At 38.2% G+C, this 17,500-nt stretch overlaps 1 non-coding gene and 1 pseudogene across 1 annotated transcript; both read right to left on the bottom strand.

The window, feature by feature from the left end:
• Positions 1-16,956: 16,956 nt before the first annotated feature.
• Positions 16,957-17,085, bottom strand: LOC131450284 (U2 spliceosomal RNA; annotated as a pseudogene).
• A 179-nt stretch (positions 17,086-17,264) lies between these two features.
• On the bottom strand, positions 17,265-17,377 carry LOC131450319 (U5 spliceosomal RNA). The gene has a single exon (XR_009235235.1). It is a non-coding gene; the product is annotated as a U5 spliceosomal RNA (small nuclear RNA).
• Between the last annotated feature and the right edge of the window lie 123 nt (positions 17,378-17,500).

Here is a 17,500-nt window from a genome sequence, read left to right as displayed (position 1 = left end):
ATATTATGAATCTACACCCAGTGATGTGGTTGAAAACGTGGACACGGACTTTGACACTGATGAGCCCAAATCTACAAGTACAATATTGGCTGAAGAAGATCAGGGTGGGGATCAGGATGATGACCCAGATTTTAATAAAGAAGAAGATCAAAAAGAAGGACAGGAGGAAGATCAGGATGATGGCTATGAGGAAGATCAGGATGAAGATCAAGAAGAGGATCAGAAAGATGATCAGGATGATGACTGGGAAGAAGGACAAGATGATGACCAGGAAGAAGCTCATGAGGAAGATCAGGATGGTGACCATGAGGAAGATCAGGATGATGACCATGAGGAAGATCAGGATGATGATGATCAGGAAGAAGATCCACTCAAAGGCAAGTTCACAATCAGAAAAAAAAAGAACCTAAGAACGTATGTGAAGGGGCAAAATAAGAAAACAAAGACAACCAAAACTGAAGTTAGTGTTAATGTGACTGTTAAGACATGTACAAAAAGAAAAGACAACAAAAGATCATGGGACAAAAAACATTATTGTTTGTATTGCCATCAGCCAAATAACAAGATGGCGAGGCACTTGCAGAGGAAGCATATGGAGGTAAAGGATGTGGCACATGCATTCAGCTTTGCATCAAAGTCACCACAAAGAAAAGTTCTTTTAGAACAAATTAGAAGGAAAGGAGATTTTAAGCACAATGTGAGGGTCCTGGCTGAAGGCAAAGGACAGATAGTAACTGTAAAGCAGCCGTCTCATAAAACATCTGCATGGCACTATTTGCCTTGTAAATTCTGCTACGGCATGTTTTCTAGGACTGATTTGTGGAGACACCAGGGATCATGTAAACTTAAAACCAGCAGTGAGACAGACAACAAGAGAAAGACCAGAGGGGCAGTACAGAGTGTTTCAGCACGCCTGCTTCCTATAATGGCTTCATCTAGTGGATGTCAGGCTATTATTAATAAAATGAGACAGGATGACGTGTCCTTCCACATCAGGGGCGATTCATTGATCTGCAACTATGGGGAATCACTGTATGCAAAACATGGTCGTGTGAAGTCCAAGCACAACTATATATCTCAAAGAATGAGGGAGCTTGGTAGATTCATGTTGACTGCCAAAGCTATGGACAGTACTGTGAGGACTTTGGAAGACATATGTGTCCCCAAGAAATTTCTGCTTGTGGTCAATGCAGCCAAGAAATTAACAGAATTCAGTCCAAGCAAAAATGAATATGGGAAACCCTCAACAGCAGTGAGAGTGGGATTCTGCCTGAAAGGAGCAGTGGAGGTGTTGATTGGGCAAAGTCTCATGAACGATGATGACCTGGCAGAAAAAAAGGCAAAAAAGTTTTTGGAGCTGTTGGAAAAAAATTGGAAAACTCATGTTGCGGTATCTGCTCACCAGAGCATGCAGGAGAAGAGGTGGAACAAACCCGATGACATTCACCTCACAAAAAATGTCATGGCACTTAGAGATCATCTCAGGATGGTGGAAGACAAAGCCAGAGCTGAACTGGAGCAGCAGCTGAGTTTGACTGCATACAAGGTGTTAAATGAGAGCATTCTGGCACAGCTGATTGTTTTTAATAAGCGTCGTGAAGGAGAAGCATCGCGCTTGACTCTCGAAGCCTACAAAAAAGTCAACACTAATCCTATCAATGAGGACATTTACAGCACTCTGTCTCCTTTAGAGAAGGAACTGAGCAAACAGCTGACTCGCATCGAGGTCCGAGGAAAAAGAGGGAAGAAGGTTCCTGTTTTTTTCACACACAGGATGATGGAGTCAATCCAAGTGTTGTTGAAATGGAGAGATGAAGCTGGTGTTCCCATTGAAAATCCCTACCTCTTTGCCAGAGCTGGTGTGCTGACGAACATACGTGGCTGCGACTGTCTGCGGAAATATGCAGAGGAGAGCAAAGCAGAAAACCCTGAGCTCCTCAGGTCAACTAAACTAAGAAAACAGGTGGCCACACTTTGCCAGCTCCTGGATCTTGACGAACAAGAGCTGGAACAAGTTGCTCGGTTCATGGGTCATGACATCAGAGTTCACCGGGACTTTTACAGACAGACTGACAAAACCTTTCAGATAGCAAAGATTAGCAAGCTTTTGTTTGCTATGGAACAAGGCAGTAGCACCTTAACAGGGAGGAACTTTAACACACTCCATCCCTCTGTGTCTGGTATGTATGTACACACACTGTTGTTTTTATGTACACACCATGTTGTTGTGTAACAGCTGTCTGTGTTGTTGTTTTTTGTCAACACCTATAGCTGGACACTAGTTTGATAAATACACAAACTACATATTTCTACCTGTACAGAATTGTTTCTTTAAAATACTCTGTATTAATATTTGACTGTTGGCTTTTTCTCAGGTGAAAGTCCCACACCGACACAGAGTCATGTGACCTCTCCGATAGAAACAGATGAAGAGGATGAAGGTAAGGTTTGAAAAACTAAAAACTCACTCTATTTTTATCTTGTCTCTGTTAGAGCTTCAGCAATTCATTCATTCACTTTCAAAAAGTGTATTAAAGGTTATAATATTTGCTTGTCAAATGTAAGAATAATGTCTGAGTTACAAATGAAATGTTTTTACTATTTTCAGTTGTTTTTCTCACATACAGTGAATTCCTTTCACACACATACGGAATAATGTCTGTGGGTTTGTTTGTTTTGTCAGATAAAGGTCGTGACCTCTGTTCCCCTGCCCCCTGCAGTGAGGATGATGGTGAGTTGTTTGTTTTCATGGATTTTATATAAAAAAAAAAACTTCAGGAGTGATACTTTTCTCTTAAGTGTATGAATTACTTGTCATAATTATCATTGTTATTATTGTTTATAATTATTATTTTAAAAACAGGTCTTATTTGTGTACAATATCTTTCTTTATGTCCCAATATCTTTATTATTCATTATTTTTTCAACAATTGTTTAATAATGTTTACACATGAACCTCCACTGATGTGTGTTTATGGATTTTTATGTGTTTCTGTTGTAGATGAGAACCTGAGTTTCAGTCAGAAACCTTCTCAGAAGAAAAGAAAGAAGTCTGTGAAAGCAAGAGGTCATTTCCTGTGAACTTGACAAACATACTTTGACTTCACTTACTCCACAGATTAATAAAATATCTTTGTTTTTTTTTTTTTCAGACAAAAGCTCTAACCTCATCTCTAAAAAGAGACATGCCCCCTGCCCTGAGGATGATGATGATGATGATGGTGAGTTTTGTGTGTTTTAATCAGGAAATCTATAAGAACTATGTAAGGGAGACTGTGACCACACACACACACACTCACATACAGACCCTCCATCCACCCAGTTCCTACCACTTTATCCTCCACATGAGGATTGTGGGCTTCTGTAAGATATTTAAGTAAAAAGTTAAGGTTTTGATTAGGCCTTATATTACAATTCAGTTTCACTGTTCATCTTCAATCATCACTCTGTGTCTGAAGTGTGGACAAGGACGTGTCCTTGTGATCTCTGTGTCTTTTCAGACTGACTTTAGTTAATTAATTAACATTATTTGGTAACACTGTCAAACCATCACAACACAAGACAGTGAATGACAGCAGAGAGAAAGGCGGGGCTATGACATCACTGTTTTGTGTTCACAAGTAATGTAGTGCAGTAGTGTATTTTTTTGTGGTTTCTTATCTGTAATCTTTTTGTTTTGTTTGATTTTCAGACCAAGGTCCTGAACTCTTCCACCCTAGAAAGAGACCTACCCCCTGCAGTGGGTTAGGGTTGGATGGACATACAGATAATTGTAAGTTATGGGAGTTTGTTTGTTTTATTCTCTGAAATTTGAACACGAGTAGCCAAATGAAATACACATGACCCTGACTATTCTGACCAGAGATCTACATAATAAAGGGTAGATGTTTCGTCTGCACTGCTGGCCAGTGGAGTGGAATTTCGGCACAAGGGCGACCATCTTGCCAGAGTCAGCTCGCTCACCCATAACATGTGTTATAGAGGTACATGGACACATGTTATGGTTCTTTAAAAAGTCCATGTACCTCTACAACACATGTTACGGTCATTTAAAAAGTCCATGTACCTCTATAACACATGTTATGGTTCTTTAAAAAGTCCATGTACCTCTATAACACATGTTATGGTTCTTTAAAAAGTCCATGCACCACTACAACACATGTTATGGTTCTTTAAAAAGTCCATGTACCTCTATAACACATGTTATGGTTCTTTAAAAAGTCCATGTGCCACTACAACACATGTTATGGTCATTTAAAAAGTCCATGCACCTCTACAACACATATTATGGTTCTTTAAAAAGTCCATGCACCACTACAACACATGTTACGGTTCTTTAAAAAGTCCATGCACCACTGCAACACATGTTACGGTTCTTTAAAAAGTCCATGCACCACTACAACACATGTTATGGTTCTTTAAAAAGTCCATGTACCTCTACAACACATGTTACGGTCATTTAAAAAGTCCATGTGCCACTACAACACATGTTATGGTCATTTAAAAAGTCCATGCACCTCTACAACACATGTTATGGTCATTTAAAAAGTCCATGCACCACTACAACACATGTTATGGTTCTTTAAAAAGTCCATGCACCTCTACAACACATGTTATGGTCATTTAAAAAAGTCCATGCACCTCTACAACACATGTTATGGTCATTTAAAAAGTCCATGTACCTCTACAACACATGTTACGGTTCTTTAAAAAGTCCATGCACCACTACAACACATGTTATGGTTATTTAAAAAGTCCATGTACCTCTACAACACATGTTACGGTCATTTAAAAAGTCCATGTGCCACTACAACACATGTTATGGTTATTTAAAAAGTCCATGTACCTCTACAACACATGTTACGGTCATTTAAAAAGTCCATGTGCCACTACAACACATGTTATGGTCATTTAAAAAGTCCATGCACCTCTACAACACATGTTATGGTCATTTAAAAAGTCCATGCACCACTACAACACATGTTATGGTTCTTTAAAAAGTCCATGCACCTCTACAACACATGTTATGGTCATTTAAAAAAGTCCATGCACCTCTACAACACATGTTATGGTCATTTAAAAAGTCCATGTACCTCTACAACACATGTTATGGTTATTTAAAAAGTCCATGTACCTCTACAACACATGTTACGGTTCTTTAAAAAGTCCATGCACCACTACAACACATGTTATGGTTATTTAAAAAGTCCATGTACCTCTACAACACATGTTACGGTCATTTAAAAAGTCCATGTGCCACTACAACACATGTTATGGTTATTTAAAAAGTCCATGTACCTCTACAACACATGTTATGGTTATTTAAAAAGTCCATGTACCTCTACAACACATGTTACGGTCATTTAAAAAGTCCATGTGCCACTACAACACATGTTATGGTCATTTAAAAAGTCCATGCACCTCTACAACACATGTTATGGTCATTTAAAAAGTCCATGCACCACTACAACACATGTTATGGTTCTTTAAAAAGTGAGGATGATGGTGAGTTGTTTGTTTTCATGGATTTTATATATAAAAAAAAACTTCAGGAGTGATACTTTTCTCTTAAGTGTATGAATTACTTGTCATAATTATCATTGTTATTATTGTTTATAATTATTATTTTAAAAACAGGTCTTATTTGTGTACAATATCTTTCTTTATGTCCCAATATCTTTATTATTCATTATTTTTTCAACAATTGTTTAATAATGTTTACACATGAACCTCCACTGATGTGTGTTTATGGATTTTTATGTGTTTCTGTTGTAGATGAGAACCTGAGTTTCAGTCAGAAACCTTCTCAGAAGAAAAGAAAGAAGTCTGTGAAAGCAAGAGGTCATTTCCTGTGAACTTGACAAACATACTTTGACTTCACTTACTCCACAGATTAATAAAATATCTTTGTTTTTTTTTTTTCAGACAAAAGCTCTAACCTCATCTCTAAAAAGAGACATGCCCCCTGCCCTGAGGATGATGATGATGATGATGGTGAGTTTTGTGTGTTTTAATCAGGAAATCTATAAGAACTATGTAAGGGAGACTGTGACCACACACACACACACTCACATACAGACCCTCCATCCACCCAGTTCCTACCACTTTATCCTCCACATGAGGATTGTGGGCTTCTGTAAGATATTTAAGTAAAAAGTTAAGGTTTTGATTAGGCCTTATATTACAATTCAGTTTCACTGTTCATCTTCAATCATCACTCTGTGTCTGAAGTGTGGACAAGGACGTGTCCTTGTGATCTCTGTGTCTTTTCAGACTGACTTTAGTTAATTAATTAACATTATTTGGTAACACTGTCAAACCATCACAACACAAGACAGTGAATGACAGCAGAGAGAAAGGCGGGGCTATGACATCACTGTTTTGTGTTCACAAGTAATGTAGTGCAGTAGTGTATTTTTTTGTGGTTTCTTATCTGTAATCTTTTTGTTTTGTTTGATTTTCAGACCAAGGTCCTGAACTCTTCCACCCTAGAAAGAGACCTACCCCCTGCAGTGGGTTAGGGTTGGATGGACATACAGATAATTGTAAGTTATGGGAGTTTGTTTGTTTTATTCTCTGAAATTTGAACACGAGTAGCCAAATGAAATACACATGACCCTGACTATTCTGACCAGAGATCTACATAATAAAGGGTAGATGTTTCGTCTGCACTGCTGGCCAGTGGAGTGGAATTTCGGCACAAGGGCGACCATCTTGCCAGAGTCAGCTCGCTCACCCATAACATGTGTTATAGAGGTACATGGACACATGTTATGGTTCTTTAAAAAGTCCATGTACCTCTACAACACATGTTACGGTCATTTAAAAAGTCCATGTACCTCTATAACACATGTTATGGTTCTTTAAAAAGTCCATGTACCTCTATAACACATGTTATGGTTCTTTAAAAAGTCCATGCACCACTACAACACATGTTATGGTTCTTTAAAAAGTCCATGTACCTCTATAACACATGTTATGGTTCTTTAAAAAGTCCATGTGCCACTACAACACATGTTATGGTCATTTAAAAAGTCCATGCACCTCTACAACACATGTTATGGTTCTTTAAAAAGTCCATGTACCTCTACAACACATGTTACGGTCATTTAAAAAGTCCATGTGCCACTACAACACATGTTATGGTCATTTAAAAAGTCCATGCACCTCTACAACACATGTTATGGTCATTTAAAAAGTCCATGCACCACTACAACACATGTTATGGTTCTTTAAAAAGTCCATGCACCTCTACAACACATGTTATGGTCATTTAAAAAAGTCCATGCACCTCTACAACACATGTTATGGTCATTTAAAAAGTCCATGTACCTCTACAACACATGTTATGGTTATTTAAAAAGTCCATGTACCTCTACAACACATGTTACGGTTCTTTAAAAAGTCCATGCACCACTACAACACATGTTATGGTTATTTAAAAAGTCCATGTACCTCTACAACACATGTTACGGTCATTTAAAAAGTCCATGTGCCACTACAACACATGTTATGGTTATTTAAAAAGTCCATGTACCTCTACAACACATGTTATGGTTATTTAAAAAGTCCATGTACCTCTACAACACATGTTACGGTCATTTAAAAAGTCCATGTGCCACTACAACACATGTTATGGTCATTTAAAAAGTCCATGCACCTCTACAACACATGTTATGGTCATTTAACAAGTCCATGCACCACTACAACACATGTTATGGTTCTTTAAAAAGTGAGGATGATGGTGAGTTGTTTGTTTTCATGGATTTTATATATAAAAAAAAACTTCAGGAGTGATACTTTTCTCTTAAATGTATGAATTACTTGTCATAATTATCATTGTTATTATTGTTTATAATTATTATTTTAAAAACAGGTCTTATTTGTGTACAATATCTTTCTTTATGTCCCAATATCTTTATTATTCATTATTTTTTCAACAATTGTTTAATAATGTTTACACATGAACCTCCACTGATGTGTGTTTATGGATTTTTATGTGTTTCTGTTGTAGATGAGAACCTGAGTTTCAGTCAGAAACCTTCTCAGAAGAAAAGAAAGAAGTCTGTGAAAGCAAGAGGTCATTTCCTGTGAACTTGACAAACATACTTTGACTTCACTTACTCCACAGATTAATAAAATATCTTTGTTTTTTTTTTTTCAGACAAAAGCTCTAACCTCATCTCTAAAAAGAGACATGCCCCCTGCCCTGAGGATGATGATGATGATGATGGTGAGTTTTGTGTGTTTTAATCAGGAAATCTATAAGAACTATGTAAGGGAGACTGTGACCACACACACACACACTCACATACAGACCCTCCATCCACCCAGTTCCTACCACTTTATCCTCCACATGAGGATTGTGGGCTTCTGTAAGATATTTAAGTAAAAAGTTAAGGTTTTGGTTAGGCCTTATATTACAATTCAGTTTCACTGTTCATCTTCAATCATCACTCTGTGTCTGAAGTGTGGACAAGGACGTGTCCTTGTGATCTCTGTGTCTTTTCAGACTGACTTTAGTTAATTAATTAACATTATTTGGTAACACTGTCAAACCATCACAACACAAGACAGTGAATGACAGCAGAGAGAAAGGCGGGGCTATGACATCACTGTTTTGTGTTCACAAGTAATGTAGTGCAGTAGTGTATTTTTTTGTGGTTTCTTATCTGTAATCTTTTTGTTTTGTTTGATTTTCAGACCAAGGTCCTGAACTCTTCCACCCTAGAAAGAGACCTACCCCCTGCAGTGGGTTAGGGTTGGATGGACATACAGATAATTGTAAGTTATGGGAGTTTGTTTGTTTTATTCTCTGAAATTTGAACACGAGTAGCCAAATGAAATACACATGACCCTGACTATTCTGACCAGAGATCTACATAATAAAGGGTAGATGTTTCGTCTGCACTGCTGGCCAGTGGAGTGGAATTTCGGCACAAGGGCGACCATCTTGCCAGAGTCAGCTCGCTCACCCATAACATGTGTTATAGAGGTACATGGACACATGTTATGGTTCTTTAAAAAGTCCATGTACCTCTACAACACATGTTACGGTCATTTAAAAAGTCCATGTACCTCTATAACACATGTTATGGTTCTTTAAAAAGTCCATGTACCTCTATAACACATGTTATGGTTCTTTAAAAAGTCCATGCACCACTACAACACATGTTATGGTTCTTTAAAAAGTCCATGTACCTCTATAACACATGTTATGGTTCTTTAAAAAGTCCATGTGCCACTACAACACATGTTATGGTCATTTAAAAAGTCCATGCACCTCTACAACACATATTATGGTTCTTTAAAAAGTCCATGCACCACTACAACACATGTTACGGTTCTTTAAAAAGTCCATGCACCACTGCAACACATGTTACGGTTCTTTAAAAAGTCCATGCACCACTACAACACATGTTATGGTTCTTTAAAAAGTCCATGTACCTCTACAACACATGTTACGGTCATTTAAAAAGTCCATGTGCCACTACAACACATGTTATGGTCATTTAAAAAGTCCATGCACCTCTACAACACATGTTATGGTCATTTAAAAAGTCCATGCACCACTACAACACATGTTATGGTTCTTTAAAAAGTCCATGCACCTCTACAACACATGTTATGGTCATTTAAAAAAGTCCATGCACCTCTACAACACATGTTATGGTCATTTAAAAAGTCCATGTACCTCTACAACACATGTTATGGTTATTTAAAAAGTCCATGTACCTCTACAACACATGTTACGGTTCTTTAAAAAGTCCATGCACCACTACAACACATGTTATGGTTATTTAAAAAGTCCATGTACCTCTACAACACATGTTACGGTCATTTAAAAAGTCCATGTGCCACTACAACACATGTTATGGTTATTTAAAAAGTCCATGTACCTCTACAACACATGTTACGGTCATTTAAAAAGTCCATGTGCCACTACAACACATGTTATGGTCATTTAAAAAGTCCATGCACCTCTACAACACATGTTATGGTCATTTAAAAAGTCCATGCACCACTACAACACATGTTATGGTTCTTTAAAAAGTCCATGCACCTCTACAACACATGTTATGGTCATTTAAAAAAGTCCATGCACCTCTACAACACATGTTATGGTCATTTAAAAAGTCCATGTACCTCTACAACACATGTTATGGTTATTTAAAAAGTCCATGTACCTCTACAACACATGTTACGGTTCTTTAAAAAGTCCATGCACCACTACAACACATGTTATGGTTATTTAAAAAGTCCATGTACCTCTACAACACATGTTACGGTCATTTAAAAAGTCCATGTGCCACTACAACACATGTTATGGTTATTTAAAAAGTCCATGTACCTCTACAACACATGTTATGGTTATTTAAAAAGTCCATGTACCTCTACAACACATGTTACGGTCATTTAAAAAGTCCATGTGCCACTACAACACATGTTATGGTCATTTAAAAAGTCCATGCACCTCTACAACACATGTTATGGTCATTTAAAAAGTCCATGCACCACTACAACACATGTTATGGTTCTTTAAAAAGTGAGGATGATGGTGAGTTGTTTGTTTTCATGGATTTTATATAAAAAAAAAAACTTCAGGAGTGATACTTTTCTCTTAAGTGTATGAATTACTTGTCATAATTATCATTGTTATTATTGTTTATAATTATTATTTTAAAAACAGGTCTTATTTGTGTACAATATCTTTCTTTATGTCCCAATATCTTTATTATTCATTATTTTTTCAACAATTGTTTAATAATGTTTACACATGAACCTCCACTGATGTGTGTTTATGGATTTTTATGTGTTTCTGTTGTAGATGAGAACCTGAGTTTCAGTCAGAAACCTTCTCAGAAGAAAAGAAAGAAGTCTGTGAAAGCAAGAGGTCATTTCCTGTGAACTTGACAAACATACTTTGACTTCACTTACTCCACAAATTAATAAAATATCTTTGTTTTTTTTTTTTTCAGACAAAAGCTCTAACCTCATCTCTAAAAAGAGACATGCCCCCTGCCCTGAGGATGATGATGATGATGATGGTGAGTTTTGTGTGTTTTAATCAGGAAATCTATAAGAACTATGTAAGGGAGACTGTGACCACACACACACACACTCACATACAGACCCTCCATCCACCCAGTTCCTACCACTTTATCCTCCACATGAGGATTGTGGGCTTCTGTAAGATATTTAAGTAAAAAGTTAAGGTTTTGATTAGGCCTTATATTACAATTCAGTTTCACTGTTCATCTTCAATCATCACTCTGTGTCTGAAGTGTGGACAAGGACGTGTCCTTGTGATCTCTGTGTCTTTTCAGACTGACTTTAGTTAATTAATTAACATTATTTGGTAACACTGTCAAACCATCACAACACAAGACAGTGAATGACAGCAGAGAGAAAGGCGGGGCTATGACATCACTGTTTTGTGTTCACAAGTAATGTAGTGCAGTAGTGTATTTTTTTGTGGTTTCTTATCTGTAATCTTTTTGTTTTGTTTGATTTTCAGACCAAGGTCCTGAACTCTTCCACCCTAGAAAGAGACCTACCCCCTGCAGTGGGTTAGGGTTGGATGGACATACAGATAATTGTAAGTTATGGGAGTTTGTTTGTTTTATTCTCTGAAATTTGAACACGAGTAGCCAAATGAAATACACATGACCCTGACTATTCTGACCAGAGATCTACATAATAAAGGGTAGATGTTTCGTCTGCACTGCTGGCCAGTGGAGTGGAATTTCGGCACAAGGGCGACCATCTTGCCAGAGTCAGCTCGCTCACCCATAACATGTGTTATAGAGGTACATGGACACATGTTATGGTTCTTTAAAAAGTCCATGTACCTCTACAACACATGTTACGGTCATTTAAAAAGTCCATGTACCTCTATAACACATGTTATGGTTCTTTAAAAAGTCCATGTACCTCTATAACACATGTTATGGTTCTTTAAAAAGTCCATGCACCACTACAACACATGTTATGGTTCTTTAAAAAGTCCATGTACCTCTATAACACATGTTATGGTTCTTTAAAAAGTCCATGTGCCACTACAACACATGTTATGGTCATTTAAAAAGTCCATGCACCTCTACAACACATATTATGGTTCTTTAAAAAGTCCATGCACCACTACAACACATGTTACGGTTCTTTAAAAAGTCCATGCACCACTGCAACACATGTTACGGTTCTTTAAAAAGTCCATGCACCACTACAACACATGTTATGGTTCTTTAAAAAGTCCATGTACCTCTACAACACATGTTACGGTCATTTAAAAAGTCCATGTGCCACTACAACACATGTTATGGTCATTTAAAAAGTCCATGCACCTCTACAACACATGTTATGGTCATTTAAAAAGTCCATGCACCACTACAACACATGTTATGGTTCTTTAAAAAGTCCATGCACCTCTACAACACATGTTATGGTCATTTAAAAAGTCCATGTACCTCTACAACACATGTTATGGTTATTTAAAAAGTCCATGTACCTCTACAACACATGTTACGGTTCTTTAAAAAGTCCATGCACCACTACAACACATGTTATGGTTATTTAAAAAGTCCATGTACCTCTACAACACATGTTACGGTCATTTAAAAAGTCCATGTGCCACTACAACACATGTTATGGTTATTTAAAAAGTCCATGTACCTCTACAACACATGTTATGGTTATTTAAAAAGTCCATGTACCTCTACAACACATGTTACGGTCATTTAAAAAGTCCATGTGCCACTACAACACATGTTATGGTCATTTAAAAAGTCCATGCACCTCTACAACACATGTTATGGTCATTTAACAAGTCCATGCACCACTACAACACATGTTATGGTTCTTTAAAAAGTGAGGATGATGGTGAGTTGTTTGTTTTCATGGATTTTATATATAAAAAAAAACTTCAGGAGTGATACTTTTCTCTTAAGTGTATGAATTACTTGTCATAATTATCATTGTTATTATTGTTTATAATTATTATTTTAAAAACAGGTCTTATTTGTGTACAATATCTTTCTTTATGTCCCAATATCTTTATTATTCATTATTTTTTCAACAATTGTTTAATAATGTTTACACATGAACCTCCACTGATGTGTGTTTATGGATTTTTATGTGTTTCTGTTGTAGATGAGAACCTGAGTTTCAGTCAGAAACCTTCTCAGAAGAAAAGAAAGAAGTCTGTGAAAGCAAGAGGTCATTTCCTGTGAACTTGACAAACATACTTTGACTTCACTTACTCCACAGATTAATAAAATATCTTTGTTTTTTTTTTTTCAGACAAAAGCTCTAACCTCATCTCTAAAAAGAGACATGCCCCCTGCCCTGAGGATGATGATGATGATGATGGTGAGTTTTGTGTGTTTTAATCAGGAAATCTATAAGAACTATGTAAGGGAGACTGTGACCACACACACACACACTCACATACAGACCCTCCATCCACCCAGTTCCTACCACTTTATCCTCCACATGAGGATTGTGGGCTTCTGTAAGATATTTAAGTAAAAAGTTAAGGTTTTGATTAGGCCTTATATTACAATTCAGTTTCACTGTTCATCTTCAATCATCACTCTGTGTCTGAAGTGTGGACAAGGACGTGTCCTTGTGATCTCTGTGTCTTTTCAGACTGACTTTAGTTAATTAATTAACATTATTTGGTAACACTGTCAAACCATCACAACACAAGACAGTGAATGACAGCAGAGAGAAAGGCGGGGCTATGACATCACTGTTTTGTGTTCACAAGTAATGTAGTGCAGTAGTGTATTTTTTTGTGGTTTCTTATCTGTAATCTTTTTGTTTTGTTTGATTTTCAGACCAAGGTCCTGAACTCTTCCACCCTAGAAAGAGACCTACCCCCTGCAGTGGGTTAGGGTTGGATGGACATACAGATAATTGTAAGTTATGGGAGTTTGTTTGTTTTATTCTCTGAAATTTGAACACGAGTAGCCAAATGAAATACACATGACCCTGACTATTCTGACCAGAGATCTACATAATAAAGGGTAGATGTTTCGTCTGCACTGCTGGCCAGTGGAGTGGAATTTCGGCACAAGGGCGACCATCTTGCCAGAGTCAGCTCGCTCACCCATAACATGTGTTATAGAGGTACATGGACACATGTTATGGTTCTTTAAAAAGTCCATGTACCTCTACAACACATGTTACGGTCATTTAAAAAGTCCATGTACCTCTATAACACATGTTATGGTTCTTTAAAAAGTCCATGCACCACTACAACACATGTTATGGTTCTTTAAAAAGTCCATGCACCACTACAACACATGTTACGGTTCTTTAAAAAGTCCATGCACCACTACAACACATGTTATGGTTATTTAAAAAGTCCATGTATGGGTGAGTGAGCTGACAGTGGCAAGATGGCCGCCCTGTGCCGACATTTGACTCCTGACTATGGTCTGTATTACTGACTATTTGTGTGATTTCATTGATTAACAGCTGCATTCATCTGTTCCTGTTATAGACCAAAGTCCAACATCTAGTCATACCCAAAGTCCTTCAAAGAAGAAGGAAAACACAAAACAAATGAAAGAAACAGGCAAGTTGTTTTAAACCAAAAGAAAAAGCATTTACAGTCCAGACTGTTTATATCTTCATCTTCTGTCTATTACAGAACTACCCAAAGTAGTGAGGGCATGGAGTGAAGCAGAGAAAACTGCAGTTCGTAAGCATTTGCTTAATTTCATTGAAAAACGCAGAGTTCCTGGGAAGGAAGCCTGCATGAGATGCAAAGAGAGCAAATTTGTGCATTTAGGCTGTTTGAGCCAATTATGTTCATAAGACATATATATATATACATATATATATACATATATATACATACATATATACGTACATATATATATATATATGTATCAGGTCTTCCTGCGGGAGTTTGCATGTTCTCCGTGTGAGTTTTTTTTCCTTCAACAATTTAAAAACATGCAGGTTAAATGTTGAAATGTTGACATAATTGACTGTAAGTGTGATTGTGAGAGGGAAAGGTTGTCTCTGTGATGGACTGGTGACTTGTCCAGTGTCTGACACCCACTTCTCACCACACCTCTGACCCTCATGTGGGAATTTAGAAAATATTCAATAAAATGATTACAGTCAATGTTTGAATTTGCAGCTTTATTGGCTTTTTTAAATGTTGATTTAAATTTTCTAACATTAGTTCCGATTTCATTTTTTTATTTATTTGGATCATCATATTTTATCTTAAATTTACTCCTCTTTTCAGACTGTATTAATATTAATCTTAGTCTAAACATTAAAGTACAGCAAAGAAAGACAGTAGTTAAACTGTTTTAGCCACAATTGAAACCAAAAGTTCCCTAACGAGAAGGTCCTCACGTCAATGGTGATACAGATTTTACACTGAGTTTTTCAAACATAATTTTTTAAGAAGCTGAAGTGGTAACTGGTGTCAGGGCGCCATCTTGTGTGCAAATGTTTTTTTTTTCTTCCTTTAAGCATAGTAGAAATGGTGGTCCTCACATCCATAGTGCTGTCGCTCGGACCTCACCTTGATGCCCATACAGGAATGTGTGTGTGTGTGTGTATTCATGCACATGACTGGCATGTGACACTCAGGTCAGAGTGGGCCTTGCAAACAAAGGCATCACATTTGCAGCATCTCAGGCTTGTTTTGTTGTCTCTAGGTGCACATAGCTCACAACGCTTCCTTTTCTGCCCATGTCCTTGTTGAGGGAGAGCTGGGGCTTGCACACTCCTGACCAGACTGGCAGAGGCCTCCTAAAATCAACAGACCTATGTAGGCTTGGAGTTCTACCAGGTCAATTTCTTTCCAGGTGTCCCCAAACACACGCTTCCCTTCCAGGTTTGTCATTTCGAGTATAATTCCCTCAATGGACTCTGGTAAAAAGAGTTGGAAGCTGGACTTGATGTCATCGACACGAGATATTGCATATCGTGTTGGCCCTGGCGTCATCTTTATGACATTTTCCACTCTAGCTCTACTTCCTCTGTCCCGGGGGGATGAAGACCAGAGCAAGTCTCCACTCTTGGACTGGAAACTCTCTTTAGGTGCCTGTTCTTCAGGTGCCTCTCCCTCTCCATCTGTTGACTGGGCAGTCTCCTCATAGTTTGGATCCAAATCAGTGTTGTCTTCCACTTCGGAGACATCCTCCTCTATCTCTGGATCTATTTCAGTGCCCTCTTCATCGTGTCCAAAAAGCTGGACGAGAACCTCTTCCACAGAGAACCTCTTGGTCAGTCGCCTACTCATTGTGCTCCGAGTAAAAGGAGTGCAAGGCAAACATCAAGCTATATATAGAGGGGTCTGTGTGAAAATGATACATTAATTATTCTGGAAGGTGTGGTTCACGTGGGGGACAGGCACAAAAGCGCAGGAAAGAGAGGGGTTCACATGACAGACACCTGTCTAGTTTGTGAGAAGATATGATACATTGTTTCATCTGGAAGTTGGTTCACGTGGAAGGATCGGCACATAAGCGCGGGAAAAAGAGGGGTTCACATGACAGACACCTGTCTAGTTTGTGAAAAGATACTATAAGTTGTTTCATCAGGAAGTTGGTTCACGTGGGAGGATCGGCACATAAGCACGGGAACGAGATGTGAACCCGCAAAAGACATTGTTCAGTCTGAAATGTGTGCGTGAGTGCGTGAGTGAGTGAATGAGTGAGTGAGTGAGTGAGTGAGTTGGGGTGGTGTGTATGGGGATGTTTTCTGTCTGATGGATGAATATAGCCTGGATTCCCATTCATTTCCTATGATGGTCACTTTTGACCGGGAACACCACAGGTGTAACAAAGTTGATTAAAACACTCAAAATTCAATGAAAGAGGTGATCGTCACTTTTTATATGTTCAAGTGCATTGTGTGGAGGATATCATGAGGCCTTGAGGCAATCGGATGTAAAACACGATATTTATGAGTGTTTTAAGTTTAAATCGGTCAGATTTGTCCCGAACACGACCCGAGGGTTAATATTTAATCCCCATATAGAGGACATATCAGATATTAAACTTATAAGAACAGATACTACACTTGATCTTAGCCAAAAGGCAGAGAAGCGATGGCCCGCCAGTGTCTGGGGCCAACTCAAGATCTTGGCGCACAAGTTACTTGTTGTGGTGCCATGTTTCTGAAGTGCGCATAACAAAGGCTGCTGCCGATCACCTCCGCCCCCAGGTGATCTAAGTGCACCTCTGAGCCGTGACGGACAGCTGCTTGACATTTGACACACTCAAAGGGCGCAGCCATACAGCAAAGCCCACCAAAAATAACTTAAACTCTCGGACGTTCCTCTCCACGGAAGTCTTTAGTAAAAGGCGAAAGACTTGTGCATTTTGAAGAAAAACCAGAGTCGACATAGACCCTCTCCTTGAGGTCAGCCAACGAGTCTATCCGCCGGAGTCACCACAGTCTCGGTCGGCCCGGCCGGCCACCTTGGGACAGCCTTTCTTCAACGTTTTTGGTTTGCCGGCCAATC

This window comes from Solea solea, unplaced genomic scaffold (genome assembly GCF_958295425.1).
Source record: "Solea solea unplaced genomic scaffold, fSolSol10.1 scaffold_41, whole genome shotgun sequence".
Lineage (NCBI taxonomy): Eukaryota > Metazoa > Chordata > Actinopteri > Pleuronectiformes > Soleidae > Solea > Solea solea.
The sequence above is the reverse complement of the archived record's forward strand: the minus strand, read 5'-3'. Positions and strand labels throughout refer to the sequence as shown.